Below are 8546 nucleotides of genomic sequence, written 5' to 3'. Positions count from 1 at the left end.
GCATTACCTAAAAGAGTACAATCTGGTATTTCTAGAAATTGGAGCTCTTAAAATTATGTTATCCATTCATGACATATCCACAAAACGTGCAATGGTTTCTGAGCAGGCACAAAGTCCACACGTGTCCCAGCCCAAGGCATGAACAAAGCGTCAAAGAACAACAGTAGTACATTTCCTGGACTAAGTATCTCCTTTAATCATGGACATAAATTCTTTTCTGGCTTCTTCTCCACACTTTTCTTAAACAACTCAGTTTCCAACAAGGTCTCTTTGCGGTGCGAAGGCGCACATAATTTTCTTTCCCTTTTTGAGGCACTGTTGCACATTATGCAGCGAACCATATTTAGGCCGGCTTGGTTACTTTTATACCAAGCTAGCTGATCAAAAGGCACACAATTAGTGTACGCACGCAAGAGTTGTTGGCAGCTAAAATCATGAAGCAACGGACTGACAAATCGTGGCCAGCATACAGGCAGGCGAAGATAGCCAATGTATTTGCATGTTTTCTTGACTTATATTACAATGCAGTTAGCTTCCATGAAATAAATTATTTTGCCATCTCAGTAGATTAAATGTATAGTCAGCACAAACTTCAAATACTCAGAGGTAACCAAAATAGTTGACACAACTTTTGAGAGACAAAGAGAATAGTTGTACTTCTGTATAACGAGAAGCACCCTTTTCTTTTGAAATCATATTCTGAAGTTCCAATAAAAGAGGGTACTTTTGCAACATGTGCATTTTTTACCTTTCGAAATCATAATATATTATTTCAAAACTGCCGTGCAGACGACGTTTGCTGGGACACTCAAATTGAGGGGGGTAGAAGTGCTGGCCAACTACATCTGATGTTGGCCACAGTGTGTCGGCCATATATCAAATGCAGTTTTGTCATTCACATAGCACCGTTCTATTATTTTCTCTCTTCCCCTCTCATCTTCTTGATTTTTAATAATTTATATATTAATTCAAGCTCAGTTTTACCTTCAAGCCTTCGAAATTATTGTTCTGCCAGGTTTAGAGAGAGCTATATATATTCTACTTTTCCCGTATGCACGTTCTTTAACCATTCTGGCATAGTAGCGCACTGAATGTTACAGAATTTATTATTTTTCAGGTTTGTGTTATTATGAACTGAGATGCCCAAAGAAATATGTTTCTGAATCATTGATCAGGGTGTTGTTTCTCATGCATGCTCAAAGAGAATATATTTAATAGTATATTATTTTTTTAGGAAATAAAGTTAATAAACAGTGGCTCTTTTCTACATTCCAGAACAAGGACTATACCTATGAATACAGATTAGCCAGTAGTTGTTTTACTCAAACATGATTTTTTTTTGTCGTTTGGTACGGGCCTGGAGCATCATGCTCATCCACCTGTAGAAGACAATATAGTATGGATTAAGAACTATATGTAGTTGTGTATACTTCCAATTATATAGCAAGCATTCGTTACTTCTTTTTAAGCACTTGGTTTGAGGTGTACATGTAACAACTTATTTCGTCAGATTTCCCCGAAATTTAACTGGAGTAATAACTTTTTATGTTGAGTTTCTCTTCATAAAATCTTCACCAATTTAATACTCCCTTTGTCTCATAATATAAGACATTTTTGCAAGCTAACATAGCTTGCAAAAACATCTTATATTGTGGGACGGAGGGACTACCTTATTGTCCTTTGAGATTGTTTTAAAAGAACAATCTTTGAGATACAATGTTGATTGCTTCCGTGTTGCATAGTAAGTCTATCTTTGCTGCATAGTTTTCATTTTTTTTTCTGACCCAGGAGCATGAAACAAAAGGATCATGCCAGAAGTGTCATCACATACATGAAACTGCTTTACCTCCCAAGGCCTCGCAACATTTGTCCTCTTTCCATCATACATCTTACCTATAAGCTAAACTAAAAAAATATCCACTGTGGTGAATGCATGCTTGCTATTATCCACAATAGTATACTATAATGGTAATATCCAACTTGGTCCCCTTTGAATTGCTTAAGACATTTATGTTAGATCTCCGAACTTAGTGAATTCCCCAAGCATCTTTGTAATGTTGGAATTCTCTGGCTTTTGATAAAAGAAAAGTTCAATTCTAACGGATTAGTTAAAATCCTTCAAATTTACTTTTGGTGAACCATATGACAATGGCCAATCCGCGTTTACAAAGTATACAGTGACAATGTATTTCACATGATGAAATTTTGGTTTCAGGGTAAAGATATTGAATGTATGGTACTTACCTTTTTTATGGTGGGTGTGTGGCACTTGATGTGATGGAGTGACTCTTGGGCGCAGTGGTGTACATGTTCCTCCACGGCAAGGGCTACCACGTCATGGGCCTCCTGACCATGGTTATGTATTTGTGTGTCACCAGGGCGATCCCCATGTAACTGATCTTATTCCCCCTATATGTAGCATGGCCAGCTTGCGTTGATTGATTCAGTAAATAGGGTGTTAATTTGTGTTTGTTTTTTCGTAGTCTTCCAAATTCCACAACTGAACGTGTACGGTTTGGGTGCAAAGATGTACTTCAACATGTGATTTTTTTTTTGAAATTGAATTTAGATCTTGAGTACTACTTTTATTTTGAAGAAGTATGTGCATGATTTCACAACTCGAAAATGGCAACGTATATAGCAGAAATGTGATCCCTCTTTCAGTGCAACCAAAATGTATAGCACATCTTTGTATACATCAATTCCAATGAATCTATTGACTTGAACATTTCTCACCTGCATCCAGAGAGAGAACACACTATGTAATCGATGAGATGTTCTGATCATATACTGGGAACATCATTAGTATTAGGTTCCCTTTCTGGGTGTACGATATTTTGTGCTCGCACTTGATTGTTTTTTCATGTACCACAGTATTTTAGTTTTCAAATAGATTGAAATAGTATTTCTGTACAAATTATGCAGTTTTCACTATAGTTATTTTTTATTCCAACAAACGAGGAAATCTGATGGTGCAGACAACGCCACATTGAAAGATAGGTCTATGAAGATTCGGCTTGAGAGTTCATGAATGGTTCTTATGTCTCGATCACAATAGAATATCTACAGCTGGGCTACCCAAACTGGCCGGGTGGACGCCCGGTGTCCCAGTCGAGCTTCCCAAACGGGTCGCAGACGTCCGGGCTATCCGGCATCCCTGAAACCCAGCCCAAATCCCCACATATAACCTCACTTCAGATGAACACTAGACCGAAATATCAAGACAATGCCATGTTGAAAAATGGGCTTGTGAAGATTCGGTTCAAGAATTCCCGAGGGTACTTCCGTAGTAGTGGGGAGCAACTTCTTAAGAACGGTAGATTTATTTTCACACCTTGGACATTGTGTTTTCCCGTTGCAACGCACGGGCATCTTTACCTAGTGTGTGTGTATATATATATATATATATATATATATTATATATTATATATATATATATATAATTATATTTTATATTTATATATATATATATATATATATATATAATATAATATATATATATATATATATATATATAATATATATATAATAATAATAAAGAGAATTGGGTTTCTGGTCGTCCGTCGTCGCTAGCAATTTTGCATAGAAGTCCCTCGGTTTATAAGAAATTAACCCGCACTCCCCTTTTAAGTGGTTATCTGAGAAAATGCTTCGGTTTTACAAAAAAGACCCTATATTTTTTGGTATTCAACCCGCGGTCACCTCAACAGAGTTTCAGCCCAGCCATCACACATGCAAACAAAGAGGGATCCGCGGGCAGATTCTCACCAGACATGAGAATCAAAGGCAAAAAAAAGAGAAGAAATAACCCATCATGATGGGAAGGCAACGAAGAGAACCGGAGTCCTCGAGGAGGGAGGGAGGGAGGAGGGTTCCGACGGCGGTCGTTGACCGCAGGTGTGACGTGGACAGGATGCAGCGGGGGCACTCCAGATCTAGTGATCTGCAACGGCGTGTCAGCGGCTGGCTTCACATCGGCCTACAAGCATAGAACGAGATGAGTATCGTTGGAAGCACGGGATCAGAAAGAGGGGTGCAGATGCAGGCCGATTTCAGTTAGTTGGGCTGACAAAGAAGGAAGGATCCCCTCGATCTAGCCGGCAAGAGCCTCGCGTGCTAGGCTGGCTGTGGCGTAGTAGGCCGGGGCGACTCTGGTGGGCCGCTGCTGGACGAGACGCTGGCCTCCTCCTCTCACGGTCAACGCGAGGATGAGCGGCGCGGGATCGCCCGAATCCGGAGCAAGGGGCGGTGAGTTCGCGGCAAGATCGGGACCACGGCACAGGGGAGCTCCCATGGCCTCCTCTGGTCTGACGGCCGCGCGCACGCGTCCTCTGGTCTCACGGCCGAGCGCACTCCAGGGGAGTGCAGTCATCGGCAACGCCAAGGCCAGCCAGCCGTTTGTGGGTTTGCTGGAGTAGATAGGAAGAGGAGAGCTGGGTGGTGACGTGAGGTGGATGGAGAGCAGAGGAGGAGAAACAGCTGCGATGAGGATAAGAAGAAGCAGGGCTTGCTGTTGCTACTACCTCTCGCTGGTGGGTGCTGGATGCGAATGGGGAAAAGGGATGGGATGCGCCGGGGGCGGTGGGTGGGTCCCATGAAGCACGTGGCAGCAGCCAGTTGACGCGTGTGCGAGTCGAGAGCGCCGTCATGATCCAGCGGGACGGGTCATGTGGTGCGGTTGATGTCAAACAAAAATCAACCGGTCCAGACAAACACTATGAAAAGAAATTGCACCAAGTTTTGTTGGCTATATGCGCTGATTAAAAAAATTCGGATGAACACCGATTATTTTATTACTTGACGTTGTTTTTACATTATCAAATATAATAATTAAGAGTGAATGCAATATTTATTGGAAACAAATATTTCTTATAGGCCTTTCCACGGGGATATCATAACATGCAATGGAAATTATATAGATCCCATTAAAACCACATCCACCATGAGGATGTTGCTGCCGCCACGTCATCCTTGCTTGAACATACCGATTTCCAAATCCATCCCCATCCATAGGACCGATGACCTCGTCAGGAAAGGATCCGAAAAATCTTTATTCCACACCATCATGATCGTCGCCGAAGCCAAGATGATGAACAACCTAAAAACCTAGACTACGAGAGAGTAAAAACAATCTGCACGGTTGGTCGGCAAGAGCTCAACGAGCAATGATGCGGGGTAGCTTAAAAGCTATAAGTATGCTATAACTTTTTGTGTGGTGTGTGAAATACGGAGGGAGTACATGTGATTGGCGAGATGGAGAGAAGGTAAAGAAAAAGAAAAGATGATCCGGTGTGGATTATATCCTACGTGAATGGCTTCTCGGACATACACGAACATTCCCATATTCTCTCTATATTTGATGTGGATGTGCCCATTTGCGACTATCCGGTCATATGAGGACAAAGTGAGGGTCCGGTTTATTTTTTTCGTCTCTCTTTTCTCTGGACAATGACCAGACGGTACGTCCGGACAAATGGGGAAGATTTGGGTGGTATGACACCGTTACCAAATGTTGCCGAATATGTCATGGCTTATTGAGTTAGATATGTGTGGTATTTATTTTCTCCCGTTGCAACGCACAGGCATTTGTGCTAGTAATTAATTATCCATGCATCCAAATTAAATATGTCATATATGTAAAATGCTTAGAATTTCATGTAGATTATTAATTTGCAAGTTTCATCCATGTTTAAAATGTTTAACTTTTTGTTTGCATTAATTTGCTTAAATAACATGTTAAAATGGCTTATTTCATAACTAATTAACAATAACACCGAATTAAATAAATTTTATATGTAAATGGTGTAGAAAAATGCATAATTTAACATGGTGGCATTACTTTGCATACAACAACAACAACAACAACAACAAAGCCTTTAGTCCCAAGAAAGTTGGGGTAGGCTAGAGGTGAAACCCATAAGATCTCGCAACCAACTCATGGCTCTGGCACATGGATAGCAAGCTTCCATGCACCCGTGTCCATAGCTAGCTCTTTGGTGATACTCCAATCCATCAGGTCTCTTTTAACGGACTCCTCCCATGTCAAATGCGGTCTAGCCCGCCCTCTCTTGACATTCTCCGCACGCTTTAGCCGTCCGCTATGCACTGGAGCTTCTGGAGGCCTGCGCTGGATATGCCCAAACCATCTCAGACGATGTTGGACAAGCTTCTATTCAATTGGTGCTACCCCAACTCTATCTCCTATATCATCATTCCGGACTCGATCCTTCCTTGTATGGACACACATCCATCTCAACATACGCACCTCCGCCACACCTAACTATTGAACATGTCCCCTTTTAGTCGGCCAACACTCAGCGCCATACAACATTGCGGGTCGAACCGCCGTCCTGTAGAACTTGCCTTTTAGCTTTTGTGGCACTCTCTTATCACAGAGAATGCCAGAAGCTTGGCGCCACTTCATCCATCCGGCTTTGATCCGATGGTTCACATCTTCATCAATACCCCCATCCTCCTGCAGCATTGACCCCAAATATCGAAAGGTGTCCTTCTGAGGTACCACCTGACCATCAAGGCTAACCTCCTCCTCCTCACACCTAGTATACTGAAACCGCACATCATGTACTCGGTTTTGGTCCTACTAAGCCTAAACCCTTTCGATTCCAAGGTTTGTCTCCATAAATCTAACTTCCTATTTACCCCTGCCCGACTATCGTCAACTAGCACCACATCATCCGCAAAGAGCATACACCATGGGATATCTCCTTGTATATCCCTTGTGACCTCATCCATCACCATTGCAAAAAGATAAGGGCTCAAATCTGACCCCTGATGCAGTCCTTTCTTAATCGGGAAGTCATCAGTGTCGACATCACTTGTTTGAACACTTGTCACAACATTATCGTACATGTCTTCGATGAGGGTAATGTACTTTGCTGGGACTTTGTGTTTCTCCAAGGCCCACCACATGACCTTCCGCGGTATCTTATCATAGGCCTTCTCCAAGTCAATGAACACCATATGCAAGTCCTTTTGCTTCCTATATCTCTCCATAAGCTGTCGTACCAAGAAAATAGCTTCCATGGTCGACCTCCCAGGCATGAAACCAAAGTGGTTTTTGGTCACGCTTGTCATTCTTCTTAAGCGGTGCTCAATGACTCTCTCCCATAGCTGCATTGTTGGCTCATCAGCTTAATTCCACGGTAATTAGTACAACTCTGAACATCCCCCTTGTTCTTGAAGATTGGTACTAATATACTCCGTCTCCATTCTTCCGGCATCTTGTTTGCCCGAAAAATGAGGTTGAAAAGCTTGGTTAGCCATACTATCGCTATGTCCCCGAGACCTTTCCACACCTCAATGGGGATACAATCCGGGCCCATCGCCTTGCCTTCCTTCATCCTTTTTAAAGCCTCCTTGACCTCAGACTCCTGGATTCGACGCACAAAATGCATGCTGGTCTCATCAAAAGAGTCATCCAGTTCAATGGTAGAGCTTTCATTCTCCCCATTGAACAGCTTGTCGAAGTACTCCCGCCATCTATGCTTAATCTCCTCGTCCTTCACCAAGAGTTGGCATGCTCCGTCCTTGATGCATTTGACTTGGCCAATATCCCTCGTCTTCCTCTCTCGGATCTTGGACATCTTATAGATGTCCCTTTAGCCTTCCTTCATGCCTAACCGTTGGTAGAGGTCCTCATACGCCCGACCCCTTGCTTCGCCAATAGCTCGCTTTGCGGCCTTCTTCGCCATCTTGTATTTCTTTATATTGTGTGCACTTCTATCCAGGTATAAGCATCTGAAGCAATCTTTCTTCTCTTTAATCACCTTCTGGACGTCATCATTCCACCACCAGGTATCCTTATCTTCGCTTCTCCTTCCCCTGGACACTCCAAACTCCTCTGAGGCCACCTTACGAATGCAAGTCGTCATCTTCATCCACACATTGTCCGCATCCCCTCCTTCCACCCAAGGGTCCTCCTTAATGACCCTCTCCTTGAACGCCTGAGCTACCTCCCCCTTGAGCTTCCACCACTTCGTTCTAGCGACTTTGGCCCGCTTATCCCGCTGGACACGAATCCGAAAGCTAAAGTCAGCAACCACCAGTTTATGCTGAGGTACAACACTCTCTCCAGGTATCACCTTACAGTCTAGGCATGCATGCCTATCTTCTCTTCTCGAGAGGATGAAATCAATCTGGTTAGAGTGTTGGCCACTACTAAAAGTCACTAGATGTGATTCTCTCTTTCTAAAGAGGGTGTTGGCTACAATCATGTTGTAGGCTAGAGCAAAGCTTAAGACATCTTCTCCTTCTTGATTCCTGATGCCATAGCCAAAGCCCCCATGCGCTCCTTCAAAACCTGTGTTAGATGTACCCACGTGGCCGTTGAGGTCTCCTCCTATGAAGAGCTTCTCACCAATCGCTACATTCCTAACCATGTCTTCCAGGACTTCCCAGAACTCCCTCTTGGTGTTCTCATTGTGGCCTACTTGCGGGGCATAAGCGCTGATAACATTGAGAACCAAGTCCTCAACTACCAGCTTGACCAGGATAATCCTGTTCCCCCGTCTCTTGACGTCTACCAC

At 43.1% G+C, this 8546-nt stretch overlaps 1 long non-coding RNA gene across 1 annotated transcript; it reads right to left on the bottom strand.

Annotated features, from left to right (window-relative positions):
* Nucleotides 1-3549: 3549 nt before the first annotated feature.
* LOC123134033 (uncharacterized) lies at nt 3550-4589 on the bottom strand. The gene is made up of 2 exons (XR_006465475.1): nt 4071-4589; nt 3550-3979 (listed from the first exon to the last, which is right to left on the bottom strand). It is a non-coding gene; the product is annotated as an uncharacterized lncRNA (long non-coding RNA).
* Between the last annotated feature and the right edge of the window lie 3957 nt (nt 4590-8546).

The sequence above is a fragment of the Triticum aestivum genome, chromosome 6B, assembly GCF_018294505.1.
Source record: "Triticum aestivum cultivar Chinese Spring chromosome 6B, IWGSC CS RefSeq v2.1, whole genome shotgun sequence".
Classification (NCBI taxonomy): Eukaryota; Viridiplantae; Streptophyta; class Magnoliopsida; order Poales; family Poaceae; genus Triticum; species Triticum aestivum.
This window is presented reverse-complemented; position numbering and strand designations above follow the sequence as displayed.